Source organism: Canis lupus, chromosome 33, assembly GCF_048164855.1.
Source record: "Canis lupus baileyi chromosome 33, mCanLup2.hap1, whole genome shotgun sequence".
In the NCBI taxonomy this organism is placed as follows: Eukaryota; Metazoa; Chordata; class Mammalia; order Carnivora; family Canidae; genus Canis; species Canis lupus.
Window position 1 is genome coordinate 22,280,861 of NC_132870.1, and position 20,055 is coordinate 22,300,915.

At 37.9% G+C, this 20,055-nt stretch overlaps 1 protein-coding gene across 2 annotated transcripts in view; it reads right to left on the reverse strand.

Moving 5' to 3' along the window:
- Positions 1–1,279: 1,279 nt before the first annotated feature.
- The window catches only part of EMCN (endomucin), a 119,891-nt gene continuing 101,115 nt past the window's right edge, over positions 1,280–20,055 (reverse strand). Inside the window, exon 12 of one of the 2 annotated variants that reach the window (XM_072810617.1) lies at positions 1,280–1,517. The gene's annotated coding sequence lies outside the window, so the exon portion shown is untranslated. Of the gene's footprint in view, positions 1,518–1,589; positions 3,162–20,055 lie in introns of those variants that run through there. The other variant, XM_072810618.1, reaches the window with a different exon arrangement.

The following is a 20,055-nucleotide window of genomic DNA, read 5'->3' on the forward strand; positions in this document are numbered from 1 at the left end:
AGCCTTCCCCTGTTTCCTCCAGCGCACCCAGCTCTGCCCTCACAGGGTTGTCTTGTTCTCCAGCAGATCTCTTGTGGTCTAACACTCTCTTGGCAAAGGCTCCTCAGAGGACCTGAGCAAACACAGCAGGGAAGTCGGCCTTGTCCCATGTCTTAAGGCCCGAAGTCTGGATGTAAACAAGGTGTTTGGATGCCCATTGATTTTCTGCCTTGGGATTCCAAAATATGCTTTGGCCATTCTCCCTCTCCCTTAACTCTTCTACCGCTTCCAGGCCCTGGAGCAGGGATCGGCCAACTTTGTTGTAAAGGGCAATATAGTAAATGTTTTATGCTTACAAGTGATAAGGTCTCCGGGGCAGCTACTCAACTCTGCTACTGTAGTGTGAGAGTCACCGTAGGCCACACATAGAGGAATGGACGTGTCTATGTGCCTGTGTTTATTTAAAAAACAGGTGGCAGAGCATATTTGGCCTGTGGGCCATAGTTTGCGGACCCCTGGTCTTTCAAGTACACATCAGAGATTTCCTTTGGCTGACTTACTGAGTCATTTATTTAGACCTCTGGAAATTGAGAAGATCTTTTAAGCTAGGAAAAACAGGAGGATCTGTGTTCTGTACTGGCATCTGCTCCTTTGGAAATGCCTCGTTCTGCAGTCAGCTTTGAAGGCTCTCTTCCCTGGGGGTCTTGTGAGGGCCCTGTGATACCTGTTCCCCAGCTCTCTTTCATTTTGCATGCAAATTGCTAAGCACTCCACTTCCTATTCTAGCAAATGAAGCTTTATTTTGTTGTTGTTGTTGGTAGAAATCTTAAAAACTGAAATATAATAAGAGGATGACTGCATCTTATAAAAGCTTCTAGCAACTACAATAGGAGTCACCATGGCAACTCACATTTTTTTTTTGGATTAAAGCATTTTGGAGTGGGAGCTGATGAGAAAGAAAAAAAAAGTGTATTCAGCCAACTGAGGATTTGACTTTAGCTGGAAAAATACCCCAAAGTTTTCCTAGAGGCATAGGAGTTGGAGAAAAGGAAGCAGAGCTGATAAAACATCCCAGGGCTGAGAACAAACTCAGGTAGGAAGTCAGTCAATCATAAAGCCAAGTATTCTACAGTTATAGGTGAGATGGGAAGATTTTTACCTCCCTGATATGCTTAATTGGTGGTGAACATGGATATTTTGTGATTAATGTTTACATGCTTACTGTTGTTTCATTTATGGCTCTGCTTGGGTAGTCTACTTGGATTGTACCATTCTCAAAGATAAAATTTAGACAGCAGCACTGAGTCCATTTGGATTGTATTTGGCACTAGTTTCAAACCCCAAGACAGACTGGAAGATAATGGTCTCTGTTCTTGGATGTGGGGTGGTGGCAACGTAAACCTTGGCTCTACCTCCTGAAAGAGATCTTCAACTCAGAATGGATTTCCAAGCCATCTCTCTGTCTTTTGGCATTTCACCCTGATCCTTGGTCCTTCCTTTCTTCTTTGTTTTTGCTGAGGACTCAGGCAGAGCCAAGGCTGCAAAATAAGCAATAGGTGATAAAGCTTCATTTACACAGAGCCTCTTAAGAGGATGACAGTGTGCAATACTTTTTTTTTTTAGATTTTTATTTATTTATTCATAAGAGACACACAGTGAGAGGCAGAGACATAGGCAGAGAGAGAAGCAGGCTCCCTGCGAGGAGCCAGATGCAGGACTCCATCCCAGGATCCCAGGATCACACCCTCAGCCGAAGGCAGATGCTCAACCACTGAGCCACCCAGGCATCCCAGTGTGCAATACTTTTAACAACGCTTCTAGAGAGGTGAAGGTTAATCTTCAAACTAGTGTTAACATAGCATATAACAAATATAAATCATTAGAAATAACAATAATTGTTACAAAGTGATGGACTGAGAATGACTGCAATGACTACTACAATAATGATGAAACGTGTATCATCTCATTTGATTTTCACAGCATCATCTGTATTTGCTATTTTACAGATTAGAAAATTTAGTCTCAGGGTTTAATTCTGATGAAATGATCCAACCAAGGGGATAACGCTGACAATTCACAGAATGGAAATTGCTGGCTAGTCTGGCTTCCGATGGCTGAGACAAGTGACTAGGCTCAGGATTCTAGAGCCAGATGATCAGGGTTTGAATTTCCATTCTCATGCCTTGCATGATAAATTACTCAGCTTTCCTGTGTCTGCCCCACAGGGTTACTGGGAGGATTAAGTGAGCACTGTTTGCAGAACATTCAGAACCATGTTTGGTATATGTACCACATCAGTGTTTGTAAAATAGATAAATATACCATGTTGCTTTCAGGAAGCTGAATACATTAGCTGACCTGATCTTTCTAAGCTTCATTTTCTATTTAACTTCAAAATAGAGAATAGTAATAGTACTTATGTTATAGCTGCTTACGAGGCTGATTGGACTTAATGTAAATACCTTAATACAAGGCCTGGAACTTATGAAGGGCTCTATTCTGGTAGCTTTTGAAGTAGCCTTGGTTCCCCCAAAAACAGAACAAACAATATATATATATGTCTGTATGTGTATATATGTGTATCTACATATGTGTAGATTATGTATACATATTTACTATAAGGAGTTGCCTTATACAACTATAAAGACTGAGAAGTCCAGTATCTGCAGTCAGCAAGCTGGAGAACCCAGAGAGTTAATAGTGTAGATTATAATCTGTGTCTGGGTCTAAAGGCAGAAGATTTATGTCCCAGCTCAAAGGCAGTCAAGCAGAAAACACTCCTTACTCAGCCTCTTTTTCTATTCAGGCTTCAATGAGCACCACTCATACTGGGCAGAGTGATCTGCTTTGCTCTGTTTATCAATTTATATGTGAATTTCCTCCAGAAACACTCATGCAGACACACTCAAAACTAATGTTTATATTCCTCAAAATTCATATGTTAAATTTCTAAACCCTAAGATGATGATTTAGGGGGTGGGGACTTTTGGGAAGTGATTAGGTCATGAGGGTGAAATCCTTGTAGATGGGATTAGTGTCCTTATAAAAGAGACTGCGGAGAAAGAGATCCCTTGTCCTTCCACCATATGAGTTTATAGCAATAAGATGGCCATATAGGAAGCAGGTCTTCAACAGACACTGAATCTGCCGATGCCTTGATCTTGGATTTCCAGCCTCCAGAACTGTGAGAAATAAATATCTGTTGTTTATAAGTCATTCACTTTATGGTACTTTTGTCATAGCAGCCCAAATAGACTATGACAGTGTTTAACCAAATACGTAGGTACTCCATGGCCCAGTCAAGCTGTTGGGCAAAATCAACCATCCACATTATTATGGTTGCTTTTACTTTTGTTGTATTGTCTTCATATGTGGAGGCAAAATCTATGCAAGTACATCAATCAGACTAACATTGAATTGTATACAAGTGTAAATGGTTAACATGGAGGATAATGTGTATAATATTTAAAATTTCTTAGATAACCCATATTATTCAAAGATTAATCTGCTTGGCTGAAAAAAAAATTCCAACTATATTTTAAGGACATTGCTTTTTCTAGAGAAGCATCTTGTTCAGGCATTAGACTACTAAAGAGCAGTAGGTTGACCGAAAAGACAGTGGCCTCAAAATAGACCGATGTATAAACATACTAGGACCTCCTTAAGTGTTGGAATTTTAATGCATCAATTGCGCAGCAGGCTTTTCAAACTGCTAAATTAAGACAGAGTTCATGCAACACAAAGCACCTTTGCATGTGAGGGGAACTTGTGAAACATCACAGGTGGCTTGCTAAAAAAGACCCAGAGGAAATTCCTACAACCTACTTGAGTAAGGGCTGTGCACAGCTCCCTCAACCTGCCACTAGGACTATCAACACTCAGCCTTGGTAACCTGGGAAGACAAGGGGCTTGTGCCACCATGCACCCTGGCCTCCCCTCTGGCTTTCTTTCTGTCTCCTCCCCTTTTCTCTCCTTCACTTATGCTGGACTTTCTGAGTTTTATCAGTTAGCCATGCTTATCCTTAGGTTCAGGCCTGTGCGAAAGCCATTCCTTTCAGTGGGGGTCATTCTTTCTTCACTCTTGGTTAACTGCTTTTCATCTTCTCTTAGCTAAGATAACATTTCTCCAAAGACGGTGTCTATGATGGCCCAGATACGATTAGAGCCTACTGAGATATGGCCCAAGAGTATATATGTTCCCCTCTTAAGCACCATCTTTCATTTAATTATTTTTCTTACTATATTTTTTAATAACTACATGTACTAAGGGCAGGATCCATTTTCACTCTATGTTCTCAGTTCTTACTACAGTGCATGACATATAGTAGGACCTCATTAAATAGTGTATCTAATTGAATTTAAGATGTATCGATTGTCAGACACATCAGCATTTCGTATACCTCTAGAGAATAAAAAACTTCCAATTAACTATGACATAAAGCTTTTTAAATAATTGATCATTTTTATTCTATATTTACGAGAAGATGTTATTTAGTCTAATTTAGACATAGGTTTTTATCATGTTACTCTTGTACACATATGAAGAGAGTGAAATAAATTGTTTAGTACATTTCATAAATGTCTTCATTATAGAATCTGAGTCTTCTCAATTATTTATTGTATTTTTTATTGTGGGAAAGTATACATGATGTAAAATTTAGTATCTTAACTATTTTAAAGTGGACAGTTCAGTGACATAAAGCATATTCACATTATTGTGAGATTTATTATTTTTTTACAGTTTATTTATATACACATGCCCTGGCAATGACAGCTCCACCATAACTGCAGCTGGCCAAAGTGATTTGAGGATGCATCCTATTTTCAGAGATGTTAAAAGTGAAACAAACAAACAACAAACATAGTATTTGCAAAATAAATACTGTAAACTGTATAAATACATGTAAGAAGGTCTGAATATATTTATGTAAATAGGCAGGTAAATAACAATAACATCTTGTGCTCAATATGTGTGTGAAAAATGAGAAGTCCTCATCTGATTGCCTATACACAGGCTTCCTTGAGAGCTTTAGAAGTCAAGGCAGGAGTGTGGCATGATGCACTCTCCTTTTTCTCTTGCTTCCCGCCTCTCTAGGGCAGGGCAAGAAGAGAGATGGGGCTTTCACTTTTGTGGAAGAAACTTGGGTATCTCTTTCTTTTGAGATTTCATACTTTTTTTCTTCAGCATCTTACCCTTTCTTTGTGATATCTGACTGAATTTATATACAATGACTTAGGGTCTTGATTCTGGTAAGGCTTTAGGACACTATAAATATTATCCAGTCAAATCTTTATTTTATAAAAGAAAAAAAATTGATATCCATAGAAGTAAGAAGCAACTTTTTCATAGTCACAGGTAGACAAATATAAAGAGCACATGGAGCAGATACTCCAGTGTAAGGTCATAGGCTAAGCAGCTGGGAAACCTAAACTCATGCTATGTTCATCTATAATACATCGGGCTGATTGTGTCCTCTCAAAATCCGTACCTTGAAGCCCTAATCCCTAGTACCTCAGAATGTAACTATATTTGGATATGGGGTCTTTAAAGAGGTAATTATGATTAAATGAGGCTGCTAAGCAGACCTAGTCCAATCTGACTTATGTCTTTATAACAAAAAATTGAGATGTACAGAAAGAAATATATAGGATGTGGCAAGAAGACAATTGCAAGCCAAGGAGCAGGGACTCAATGGAAGCCAACCCTGCCAGCATCTTGATCTTGGACTCCCAGCCTTCAGAACAATGAAAGAAATTTCTATTGTGTAAGACTCCCTATTTGTGGTATCTTGTTATGGCAGCCCTAGGAAACTAATACATCTTAATGAGGATTGAGAACAGGGGATTCAGAAAGATAATTACAAAGGAGGAGTCCACTAGAAAGTCCTCAGTAACTTACAGCAAGATTGGGATATTAGTATAGTCCGAGACACAGGAGAAACTAAATCCTCCCTCAAACCACAATCCTCTTCATCCTGAGGCACTCAAGGAAGATATGAGCCAAAAGCAAGTCTACAACACATGTTGGTGAAATATGGCTTGGTGTGGAATGCCATTAGAGAACTCTGGTCTGTTAGGCTAGGGAGTAGGATGAGACATTTTTTCCTTGAAGTGAAGTTGCACCTGTTTTAGCCTCTTATTGCAAGAGGACAGTATACACAAGAGAAGAAAATTATATCCTTGGCAGTTTCAGGTTTTTATTTCCTCTTGAGTAAGTCTGAGCTACGTATATTTCTCTATAAAGTCATACATTTCATCAAGATTTTAAAATTTATTAGTGCCTAATTGTATGGAGTTTTCTTTTCTAATTAAAATAATACATCTTCTGTATTCCTAATAAAACTTTTCTTCATATTTTGTTTGTCCTTTCCATCTTTTTTTCTTTCCTACTCTTTACTGCCTCAAAAGAAAATGTGAATCCTTCTAGTGTATTTGGTTCCCTTGGAATCCTCAGAATACTTGCTTTTACGTGCTGCCATGGCCTTTTAACCTGTGCTGTCAGGTGGGTTTCTCTGTGATATAGAGATTACGTTCTTTTCCAGCTTGTCCCTGATTCTTATGGTAGATCAGCTTTATGATCTTCTGTGTCTTCATCATTATACTCTGTTCTCTTGTCCTGCGTTTGATATCTTTAACTTGCTTGTTGCCTCTTCCTTGAAGGGAATAGATCTACACCTGGTGTTTATAGACAAATACAGTATATGGGTTGCCTTTGATCTCACTCTCCAGCCACTTGATTATTTGCTTTGTTGATTCCATCTTATGTGCATGATGAGAGAAGGCCAAATTGTTGCACATAGTCCATTTCTGTGCACATTTCCATTTCTGGAGTTTGATACCCTTTTTACCCAATGCAATCTTACTGAAGTTCAACATGTGATATCCCTTCTTGAACTCCCCCATTCCAGCTTTCTTTTGTAATGAATTGAATCAGTGCACTAGATGAAAAAGGGTAGTACTCAGAATATACTACTTCTCTGGCTCTTTTCATGCCTGTGCTTAAGACCTGTTCCAACTTTCTGGCCAGTTATTTTCTGAGTGTTGTATTTTCTACATGGATATAGAAAGAGGGGTTGATGTCCTGGGGGAAGGAGAAGCTTGACAATATCATCTTGTCTGACTCAGAAAAATAGAATTCACACAGTGGCAGGATTCACACTCGATGTTTTGGTTGGTTCATATCCTTCTTCTGAGTGGGACAGTGAGGAAATAAAAAGATATTTTTCTTTCCATTAAATAACTTTTGCAGAACAACAGATCTGCTTTTTTTTCAGAAGGGAAACAAAATACATGTGGGGTGATAGTTGTATTTCCCAGTCCCATTTCATCATTTTAATTCTAGTTTTAGGCAATTGTAAAAATTTTCATCCTTTTCAGTGACTTCTAAGTTGCCACTTACAAGAAACCCCAGTCGGGTTTGTCATTTTGCTTCTGATACATTCACAGTGTCTGGAATACCTTAAGTGCTCAAAAATAATTCATTTCATAAATGGATGAATGTCTCATTGTTACATTACTGGATTATTAGGACAATTGGCTAGGAGAAATTTTTAAGCAAAGCTTCACTATTAAGTTTGGTTTCATTAAATTCTAGTGCCATTTTTTTCCTACTTACTAATGTGGGTATATAACAGAAGCTAAATAAATAAATAAATAAATAAATAAATAAATAAATACAATCTTCAAAAAAATAACAGAAGCTAATAACTTGATTTGGAATTTTTGATATGTAAGAAATTGTATTGAGATCAATATTTTTTTCACAAAAATGTAGAGTGCCTATTTAGGTTGGCACTATGCCAAGGTAGAATTATTTTCAGCTAGGGATTTGGGGATGACTATATAAATATGAAGAGCACAAGTTCAATGTGCAAATATATTTTTATATTAATAGTAATTAGCACATATGTGAAATATAAAAGAGTAACGTAAAATGTGCAATGAGATACAGATGGAGTGACATTTGGGTTATGCTCGGGGGTCTTTAGAGTAAATCATGAAGGCTAAGAGTTCTGAAGGATGAAGATCTAAGAGGAAGAGCATTTCTGGGTAATGTAGTAATATCCAGAGTCTAGAACAGTCAGGGAATTATATATAGTTAAATGTGATTGAAAAAAAAGGGCAAAGGATAACTGGAAGGGTTTTGAAAATGCAGTTATTTATGGATCACTGAGGATAATTTTCCCTAGAATGCATGGATGGTACTAGATTCAGAAGGGTGTAGACCATAAGCTGAGTGATAATGACTACGTAAGATATGTGAGTACAGAGCTGTGAGAACTGCATGTGGATTTGAGTTATATAATTGGGTAAAGCTTCCTTCAAGGAAATAGATTTAAAATAGTATTGGATAGGTTAGAAGAGAAAATATCTAGAGAACTATTGTGCACTTATAGAAAGAGATGTATGTATGTATGTATGTATGTATGTGGTCATAAGCACGCTTGACCTAGAGTTTGAGCCATGTTGCTGCTTCACTCAGCCAGGATTTGTTTGGCATCTCTTGGAGTCATGGCTTTAAACACTGGATGAAATCCAAGAGAGGAAAAGTACAGAAATTAAAGTATAAACTAAGAATGCTTGGAGAGTATAACAAAATGAACTACCAGGAAAATTGCTGGGGAAGCATTACCACAGATTTTCAAGGACTCTGAGCAGATGTCAGAAGAGTGGTGTATTCAGGGGATATATAAACTTAAATAGTAAATATAAATTGAAAACTCTTAGTAAGGGATATAGAAGAAGAGTAAGTCCAGGCAAGCAGGATATGAGTATTATGGTATTAAAATCATAAAGAATGGGCATTCACTCTTATTCAAAATGCAGGCTTCATCTCTAGAAACTTATTTAAACCACATCATTGTATTTTATTCCTTTCCCATTTTATTCAAAATCAAATTCTACCCCTACCAATGTTGGCTTCATTTACTGCATCCCCTGCATGTGCCCTTTGGCATGATCTAGGCTTTCTAAAACTTTATTTTTTCATACTCTTATTTAGCAGTGGCATCCACTGCCATGACATCTCAACGTTTTAAATGATGATCTCTCTCACACACACACACACACACACACACGTAATTTTAAAATAACTTTTATATTTAAATTAGGAAATATAGTATTTTCAAGTATGCTCTTGAAATTTTATTTGTATAGGTGTTCAAATATCCTGTGGGTGGAGATATAAAAAATTGCACTGTTTTACATATCTTTTAGTTATGCAAATTACTTGCCAGCCCAAAAGGACTACTTATGGTGCTGAGATAGTTCTCTCAAGGCTGATAGAGATTCATCATTAACCTAGTTAGTAGTTATTTGCCACTGTACACAGTGAGAGGGACCAAGGATATGATAATCTTCAGAATTTTTTCCTAATGTAATTCATGTCTGGAATTCTTTCAAGAAACACATGCACTGCATCATAACAACCACTAGGAGCCACTGCAGAATGGTCCCTTAGTTCTGTTGGAGCAGAGATGGGGGTTGGTTATCAGAGCTGCTTTTTTATCTAAGAAGTATTTAAGTTTTCTTTAAACATTTAAACAAAGAGACAGAAATATCAAGGTAAATCTTTTTGTTACCAGGCGTTAAATTAATGGGTTAATGTACTGACTTGATTCTGAGTTTCCTGATAACTTTGGCAAAATGGAAGATAGGTTGGTTTCATATTGTTCTATAAGGGAAATAATATCAGCTCATCAGCAGAAACAAACTTCATTGACACAAATTCAGAAAGGCATCCATTGTGTCAGTCTTTATATAAAGGCTCTGGGGCAACATATCTGGCAATGCTTTCAATTAGAATTTCACAGAGAACACAAACACACATCTGTATCTTTCAAAATGGAGTTTTGTGTATCTATTATCTACAAAGTTTGAGGAGATAACAACAAAGAATCACTCAAAGAAGGCATTTCTGCAGGAAAATGAGATGGATTCAGGAATATTACTTCCTAATGGTAGTAATGCAGGGATTAACTTTCTTAATGCAGGCTTTAGAATCTAAGGGAAATGCCTAGATAAAATGCCTATTATGTTATTTCTCCAACATATCAGGTGCTTAAAATGATCCATTCACAAATGCTCAGAACTGGCTTTGGCATTTATCTGAGGAGAGCCTGGAGTAGAGTTACTGTCAAATAAATATCATTTATTGGTTGGAATGGAACTCTCATGCTTGACTCAGGAATTGAGTATTCTAGTGATGCTCACCTCCATCTGCCTCTGTGACACTTCTCTCTCTTGGCTTGTCACCCATGGCTGTTCAATCTTGATTTTCCTTCTGCCCATCCTTTAAATGTTGGCACTTTTCACTGTTTTATTCTCACTGTGTGAACTCTCCCTGGGATAGTGTATTCACTCCGTTCAATCATCACACATGTGCTGATGATGTCTCAGTTCATATTTCCAGGGAGATATCTCTCCTGAGAGTCAAGCTTCTAATTCCTACTGCATCTCCATGTGGATAGATATACATATGTATAAATAGATATTGCCAACTCTGCTTCTTCAAAATTAAACTTACTAGATTCACTCCCACGTCTATGTTTCTTCAACTGATACCACTATTCAACTAGTCATAGAAGGGAGCCACCCACCTGGGAATCATCTAGGTTGCATCTCCTTTGCTTATTTTCATATCTTACATTATAGAATGCTGTCAATTTTCCCATCTTCTTCTTTGCAGTAATTGCCTTTGTCCAGATACTAATAAAATTTAAATGGGCTATTTTAATAACAATCATCTTCTCCATATATATATATATATATATATATATATATATATATATATATATAACATTAGGCTGAAGCCCCTTAAGCATGGATCTTTATCTCATTTTTGCTTCTTGGCACTATTTCTAGTTGCTAATTATTTATTGAGTGGATGTGTAATGGGACAAAAAGTAACTGATTTATGAATGTCCCTATTTTGGGGCACCTGAGTGACTCAGTTGGTTGAGCATCTGACTAAATCTTTAAAAAAATGAATGCTCCTATTTTTCCCATTTAAAAAAGAGGTTAGAGGCCTTGCCATTTCATTTATTCCCCTTTGTTCTACTTCTTTGGAGGTTTTTGCCTTTGCTAGGATGGTTCTTTTGTTCTTTGGGATTTTGTAATAGGGAATTAAGATAAGAAGGAGAGATGGAAGGAAGTCTTCAGGCATGCAGAAAAATTACTCAGAAAAGCTTTAGAGGAGATTTGAGAAAGTAAGTGTATTTTATGAATACAACGGATGGGACAGAGAAGAGAGTTTTCAGAATATGTTGCGGTGGCCAAGAAATCTCCCTCAAGTGTTGAGAAATACAAGTGGAAGAAGATCGGAAACATACAATTCAAAATGATTTTTGGTTGCCTAATTGTACATGTACCATGACAAAAGAGTCACAGATTCAAGGCAGATACAAACAATTAAATACATTACACATAAATGAGTGAGTGAGTGAGTGAGTGAGTGAGTGAGTGAGTGAATGAATGGGTAAGATACTGATCAGCATTGTCAACTAGATGGATGGAGGGTATTTTATATCTACATAAGAATTATTGCAGGCTGTCCCAGGTACTGGGTCATAACCAGAGAATTTTGTGGCACTTGGTTTAGAAGGGGTGGTTTTGATTTTCAAATTTTCAAGATCAGATGATAATTATTTCATAATAGTAAAGGTGCTTTGATAGAAATATATCCCGACAAGCCTATTAAAATAAATTTATATGCAAATGTATGCCAAAGTATTGAATAAATGGATCTCTTTGATGAGATTGCTTAATATTTTCCAATTATATTGTATTTACAAATATATTTCAATTTTAATGTAGTTGGTGTGCTTTGTGAGTATGTGTATATTTTGTGATGGATAATGTTCAGCTAATATGTGTAGCTATCTTTACTGTACTTCCTATTTACAAGAGTAGAACTTATTAATTTAACAAAGAACGGTTGCTCTAGCAGATGCCATCCAGTCACCTGGTAACTATTTAAATCTATGCTGTGGATTGGGGATTTTAAAACCTAAGCTTGATTTTCACATCATTGCCAATTTTTTTTCTTTTCATAAGCTTATTTCCCCTTTGTGAGCAATTTTATCAGAAAATAGCCTCAAGACAGCATTAATAGTGTATGATCAAGAGAGCAATGACAAAGAGAGAGAGAGAGAGAGAGAGCAATGACCCCATCAGTCACAGATGGTTCCTCTCTACAAATCTGCAGCATGATGAGGGATTGGTAAAATAGTCCTACCACATCCTTAACTATATTCTTAATAATAACCTCACTGCGGATACCAAGCACAAATACCTGCTGAGTTTATGTGTAGGATATTAAATTTAAAAACCTGGTGGTAGGGCAGCCCGGGTGGCTCAGTGGTTTAGCGCCGCCTTCAGCCCAGGGCCAGATCCTGGAGACCCAGGATGGAGTCCCAGTCAGGATCCCTGCATGGAACCTGCTTCTCCCTCTTGTTGTGTCTCTGCCTCTCTCTCTTTGTGTCTCTCATGAATAAATAAATAAAATATTTTTTAAAAAATAAAAACCTGGTGGTAATATTTTGCAAGAAGAAAACTACAGTGGGAATGTTTAGCAGGGCAACTGATGTATAATTTAAGATAGTTTTCTTTATAAAGATGGTACAGGCAACACTTTATTTTGAAGAATTAATTGGATAGTTTGACAAACATTTGGTTTCATCACTAAGGACTGGCTCTGAACTCTTGATTTTAAAGTATTGCTCTATCTTCCTATTCCCCTTTTCAGTTTTGGGTATTGGAGTTACTAAATCCCAATATTGGGATCCCTACACCATTTGGACCTAGTCTGTAGCCATTAAACACATTGGTTATCGAGCATTTGAAATGTGGTGAATCTGAACTGAGATACGTTGTTTAATTGTAAAATGTACACCAAATTTCAAAGACTTCATTTAAAAAAAAAAGAATGTGTTTCTTTTGTAGTTTATATATACATATATAACATGTATGTTAAAGTAATTAATTTTGTCTGTTTCCTTCTAGTTCTTGATGTGACTACCAGGAAAAATTTAATTACTTATGTGGCTTACATATTTCTGTTGAATAACATTGCTTAAACTTTAGAAAAATTGTCATAGGATTGTGCATCTAGTGATGTAATTTGCTTAGGTGTCAGTGAATGTGTAAGCTTTAATAATTCAATTAGCTCAAAACATTCTGATTATGATTATGTGTCACCAAATATGTACCTATTAAATTCCTTTAAAGTTTTTTTCTCATGAAGCTAATATGTTGAAAAAATAATTTGCTCTTAAGTTTTTGGTGACTGAATGACTTCTTGTTAACATAATGACAATTTTTTGGTAATTCCAGGAAAGTTGGTAAGCCATCTAATTTTTCAGGTATAAGGAAAGCAAAAAAATGCCAGATTCCCTGATGGAAATGGCTTTGAACTAATGTCTGAAGACCTGGGTTAAAGCCAAAGGCTTCTTGGCCACTTACAGACTGCATTCTCCAGTAATAAATTATCTTGCTGGGAGCCAACAGTGTGTTTTTCATATCTACAAGAAGGAGAAAATTAACAATAACTGCCCAACTTATCTACAAGGTTGTTGTGGCAAATGGAATGGTAATTTCAGTAAAATTTTTTGTAAACCATTATTACATATATAAGGTATGGTTTTGTTACCTTTTACTATAGAGGCAGTAAAATTATACGTATATTTGCTTTGTTATGTTTTTTGAAGGAGAAAAAAATATATGTAGTATTTATTTGGTAAAGCTCTCACAGAGCCTAACCTAAGATTTATATTTACTCTCTACCCCAGATTCTAGCTAGAGATAATGACCTTAAATATTTCTGTTTTCAGTTCTGCTGGGGCTCATTATTATAATTGTAAATAATAAACTTACATCTTTTTCTGTAGATAGTGGCTAATTGACCCCTTGCTATGAGTAAAAGGGAATTTAACTCACTAACACTACCTCCCAAGTTAAATAATCTGTATCACTCTTTAATGCTTTTATTGCTTCTCTTTTTAACCTTAAATAATACAATTAAACCCATTATTTTCTCCATTAACTTCAACAGTGTCTCTGGGTTTCCCCTTGTGTAAAATATAGGCATTAGTTTCCCTACTGCATCTCTCACCTCTCCTCTTTCTCTCATCCCGTAACTTCTTTTAACCTTGCCATGATTTTGTATCTTCTAAGCTTGAGTTCAATCTTAAATTCTAGGGCAGCCCGGGTGGCTCAGCGGTTTAGTGCTGCTTTCAGCCCAGGGTGTGATCCTGGAGACCCGGGATTGAGTCCCACGTCAGACTCCCTGCATAGAGCCTGCTACTCCCTCTCCCTCTGCTTGTGTCTCTGCTTCTGTGTGTGTGTCTCTCATGAATAAATAAATAAAATATTTGAAAAAAGAAGAAAAATAAATAAATCTTATCTACTGAATAATTCCAAAATTGAAAACCTATGAGCATATCTTAAGTTATTATGATCAGATAAAGTGTATTCGTAGCAGAATGCAGGAGTGAGGTTTGCTTTCCCTCAAAGGGTCTTTGGGCATTCTTTCTCCTTGTTGACTTAAAAGTCATGCTAGGAGAGAGAAAGAAGTATGAGCTTCTATTATTCCAAGAGGCACTTTATGTATCATGTGCTCAAAACAGTACAAGATGCACTTAAGCCATTAGAGCTTGCACTTTTATGGGAATTTTTGCCTACATGAAACTTTGCAATGTCTTCTAGAGAATAGTGGAAACCTGCCTCCTCATGTCTGTAATAGGAAAGTACAGATTGTAATTGGTTATTATGGTTGTCCATCACCTTGGAATAAAAGAAGCAGGCAGATCTGTCCTTCTAAGGACAGATCCAGTTATCTATAGAGCTTGACCCTGGATTTTTTTTAAAAGATTTTATTTATTATTCATGAGAGACACAGAGAAAGAGAGAGGCAGAGACATAGGCAGAGGGAGAAGGAGGCTCCATGCAGGGAGCCTGACATGGGACTTGATCCCAGGTCTCCATGATCACGCCCTGGGACAAAGGTGGGGCTAAACAGCTGAGCTACCCGGGCTGCCCTTAACCCTGGATTAATCAATTTTTTTAAAAATCCAACCTTTTTAAGATAGAGGAAGAGTAGAGGGAGTTATCAAAAAAATCCAGGCCTTTGAAACAATTAAGGAGAGAGACACAGGTGAGTGGAGTTGAGAATCCAATGTGGGTGATAGCTGGTTATTCATTAATATTAGGTTGAGTAGCAAAGGGAATTTTCTGGAAATATTTATGTATGTATGTATGTTTTAAAAGATTTTATGTATTTATTCATGGTGGGGGGGGGTGTGCAGAGACACAGGCAGAGGGAGAAGCAGGCCCCATGCAGGGAGCCTGATGTGGGACTCGATCCCAGGATTCCAGGATCACACACTGGGCTGAAGGCAGGCGCTAAACTGCTGAGCCATCCAGGGATCCCCATCTGGAAATATTTAGACTAATGTTTGTATGTTATGGGTGTGAGGCTTTGATGGCTTCAGTAAAATACCTTATTCATTAATCGGGTTCAGCAAGGAAGGAAATCTTTCTTGATCTTTGGCCAACACTACCCCCTAAAATAGACTAAGACATTAAGAGTAGGAAATATAATTCTGTCATTAAGTTGTTTCACTTGAAGGTTGCTATTCTGAACATCAAAATCACATATATTCTTTTGGGAATATTCTTAATTGTGTGTTTTTCCTTCCTGCATTAAAAAAAAAAGTGAAAAAACAAAATTAAAAAAAATACGGTTTGCTTCTTCCCTTAACCATTTCTTGCCCATAACATACTCATTAGCTGAAATACATACACAGTTTCCTCAATACCTATAGAAGAAGAGGCAAAACTTTTCTAGGATACAGCTTCTATTTATGCTCCAACTTTGTATACCTATTTACTTGTCTGTATTTGTTCTCTGCTACATTTACATTTAATGTTTTGCTATTGATGTTTTGAAGTTATGTTGTTCATGCTCAGTTTGTATGCTAGGCATTGTAGTAAATTATTTGCATGCATTATTTTACTAAATTCTCTCAAAACCTTAATATTGCCATTTTAGAATGGCAGAGGCTAACTGGCAGAAGCTCATGTCTAACTCAGAGTTTAGCATTCATTCCACTCCAGTGCACCATACCCATCATCCACCACTTGGAGAACAAGCAATATCATATAACACTAAATGCTATGCTCATGTCCTCACTTCATCCCACCTGCTGCTATTAGCACTAAGTCAAGAAAAGCCCTTCCCTTTAAGGTATCTGTCTTCTCTTGTACCAGACAGTAAATTCTTAGAGGGAATTATCACTTATGATGTCTTTTTGTAACTCGTGTGCCTAAAATAATACTTTGGACTAGTAGGTGGTAATAAAACTTTATTGATTATAATAATGATAATAACTATTAGCACTTGGTATTAATAGCTGATTTCAATTTCTATTCCCTTCCCACACACATTTCTTAAAGCTTCAACCTTTGCAATCTTCCCACACTTCTCTAACCAGTTTGACTTCAGATCCATACTTCACACTCTGAACCTCCTCAGAGTGGGAAGTGCAGCTATCAGAACTGTTCTTCTTTTTAAATGAAAATTCATGCCAATTCTAGGGAGTGGGCCAGATCCCAAAGACAGGATGTAGCTGAGGCTGAACATATTTTCTAGGATGCAAGAGTTACATCTGATACTCTACTGAACCATAATTCTTAGGTAATAGAGGCATTAATTAAAAACTGCCTCCTGTAGCACACACATGACAAACAGTGGTGCTGCACTCCGCAAATAAGTGGGCTTTAGTGTAAAGCCAGAGAAGACCTCATTGGTGCCATTTCATCTATCAAATCATCTAAGCTCTTTGAGATAACTAAATGGCATTGCAATGGGAGCAGCAGCGTCCTGGCTGACAGTTTTTATTTTAAATGCTTTAATTTGCTTTAGTTTTAGTTCTAAGCAAAATGCACAGTGCTTGCACTTATAATTTAGATGCAGCATTATTATGCTGTACTGCAACACTGGCGGAAGATAGCCCTTACTCTGCTAATATATTGCCAGCACCCCAAAGAAAGCTCCTACCTTTTAGCACATGTGAATTCTCTCTCTCTCTCTCTCTCTCTCTCTCTCTCTCTCTCACACACACACACACACACACACAGGCTTGGTTTATATTTGTAAGCAAGGAAGTGCATGGATATGAACATCTGATCCTAGAGGAGGTTAATGAAGACCTGACTCTAATTTGAGTGAACACATAAGCTTTTGTACCCTAAGACATTGCAAACACTATCTTAAGTGTACTTAAATTGACGTGGTCCAGGACTACATTTGGCCAACAAAATATACATGTTCCAGAAATCAAACAAATCTGTATCTTCAAAAAAGTTTTCTCAAATAACTCATCCTTATCGCCTTTTTCTTCATTATCAAAAAAATCCCTAAAACCGGTGGTAGTTAAAATAACTAATCGTTACCATGGCATGGGGGATTGGCTTGTAAGAACAAGTGGCCTCACTTTTGCCAGAAACTATCCTTTCAGGTGCTAGATCCTGGAGAACACTGGTCCCAGGGGAGGGACCAGGAGGGCTGCTGTGGGGGCACTGGGGAGGGAGTAGGCTTAGGATAGCAGCTATTTATCAATGATACTGAAGCATTTCAATATTTTAACAGCTTATCAGATAGATGTTAACGTGGTTAAAATCTCATTTATGCTAATAGGTAATACTAGATTCGTGACACTTTGAAATAGAGAAGGTTCTAATCTAGTGGTAGACTAGAAGGGTTTAGAAATTCTCCCAGGTATTGGAAAGTGATCTCAGTTTTGCCAATTAATTTGGAATATAAATGCAAGTAGTTTAAACCCTGGTTGTTATTAGAAAAATCAAGAAGGAAAAAAGTTAATTTATCTTGTGTCCTCATCCTAATTTCATTTAATTGTCTCAATAATCCTGTAAGACTGTATTAGTTTACTAGGACTATCATAATAAAGTACTACAGATTGAGTAGCTTAGCTTAAAGGAGAGAAATTTATTTTCTCACAATTCTAGAAGGAAGAAATCCAAAATTAAGGTGTCAATGGGGGCTGATTTCATTCTGAGACTTCCTTTCCTGGCTTGTAAATGGCTGTCTTCTCCCTGTGTCTTCACATGGTTTTCCCTATATGTGTGTGTTTGTCCCCTAATTTCCTCTTCTTATAAGGACACTAGTCATATTGGATTAGGGTTCATCTTAATCACATCATCATTTTATCACTTTAAAGACCCTATCTCAAACACAATCACATCCTGAGGTTATTGGAGGTAATGCCTTCAATATATAAATTTTGGGGAAGCACAATTTGGTCCATATCAGAAATTTAGTAATACAAACACTCCTTTTAGAAAATAATTATAAAGCCAGTGCATTACTTACCTCAATTCAGCTTGTCAGGGACGGTAACTGGGACCTGGTATCTGCTCCTGTCACCTGCATCTGCTAACCTGTAGCTGCCATGCACAAATGCATCTCTGTGTTGGCCAGACTGGTGTCCAGATCAACAATGCCTGCTGGGAGTTCCATTCCTTGGAACATTGCATCCAGCTCAGTGGCCACATGCCAGGTGACAAGACCATTGGGGGAGGAGATGACTCCTTCAACACCTACTTCAGTGAGATGGGTCCTGGCAAGCATGTGCCCAGGGCAGTGTTTGCAGACCTGGAATCCACAGTCATGGATGAAGTTTGCACTGGTACCTACTGCCACCTATTCCCACCCTGAGCAGCTCATCACAGGAAGGAAAATGCTGCCAATAACTGTGTCCAAGAGCACTACACCATTGACAAGGAAATCATTGATCTCATCTTGGACTAAATTCAAAAACTGGCCAACCAGTCCACAGGTATTCAGGGTATCTTGGTTTTCCACAGCTTTGGAGGAGGAACTGGTTCTGGATTCATCTCCCTGCTGATGGAGTTATCTAACGATTATGGCAGAAGTCCAAACTGGAGTTCTCCATTTACCTCCCCACCTCCAGGTTCTACAGCTGTAGCTGAGCCCTGTGCCTCCTCACCAGCCACATAACCCTGGAGCACTCTGATTGTGCCTTCATGGTAGACAAGACACCATCTATGACATTTGTTATAGAAACCTTGATATTGAGTGCCCAAACGACACTAATCTGCTGCATTAGCCACATTGTGTCTTCCATCACTGCTTTCCTTAGATTTGCTGTATCCCTGAATGTCAGTGTGACAGAATTCCAGACCCACCTGATATCCTATCCCCACATCCATCACCCTCTGGCCAAATACGCCCTTGTCATGTCCGCTGAGAAAGCTCACCGTGAACAATTCGCTGTAGCAGAGATCACCAGTGTGTGCTTTGAGCCAGATAATCAGATGATGAAACGTGGCCATAATTAATAAATGGCTTGCTGCCTGTTGTACCATGGCGATGTGGTTCCCAAAGATGTTAATGCTTCCGTTGCCACCATAAATACCAAGCATCCCGTTTGTGGACTGCTACCCCTCTGACTTCAAAGTTGACATTAATTACCAGCCTTCCACTGTGGTACCTGGGGGAGACCTGGCCAAACTACAATGAGCTGTGTGCACGTTGAGCAGTACCACAGCCGTTGCTGAGTCCTGGGTTCACCTGAACCACAAGTTTGACCTGATGTATGTATGTCAAGTAAACTGTGTTCACTAGTATGTAGGTGAGAGCACAGAAGAAGGAGAGTTTTCTTTTTTTCTTTCCTTTTTTTTTTTTTTTTTTTTTTAGATAAGGGAGGGGCAGAGAAAGAGAGAGAGAGAGAGAGGAAGAGAGAGGAAGCTTAAGCAGGCTCCCTACTGAGTTTGGAGCCTGACTCTGGGCTCCATTCCATGACTCTAAGATCATGACTGAGGGCATAACCTGAGCTGAAATCAAGAGTTTGATGCTTAACTGACTGAGCCACCCAGGTGCCCAGGAATGAGAATTTTCTGAGGCCTGAGAGAACATAGCTGCCCTTCGGAAGGATTAGGAGGAGGTTGGTGTGGATTCTATTGAGGGTGAGGTGCATGTTATGCACACAACATTGGCTTCAACATTAGCTGACAGGCATTAAAGCTTTCTGGTTAGAT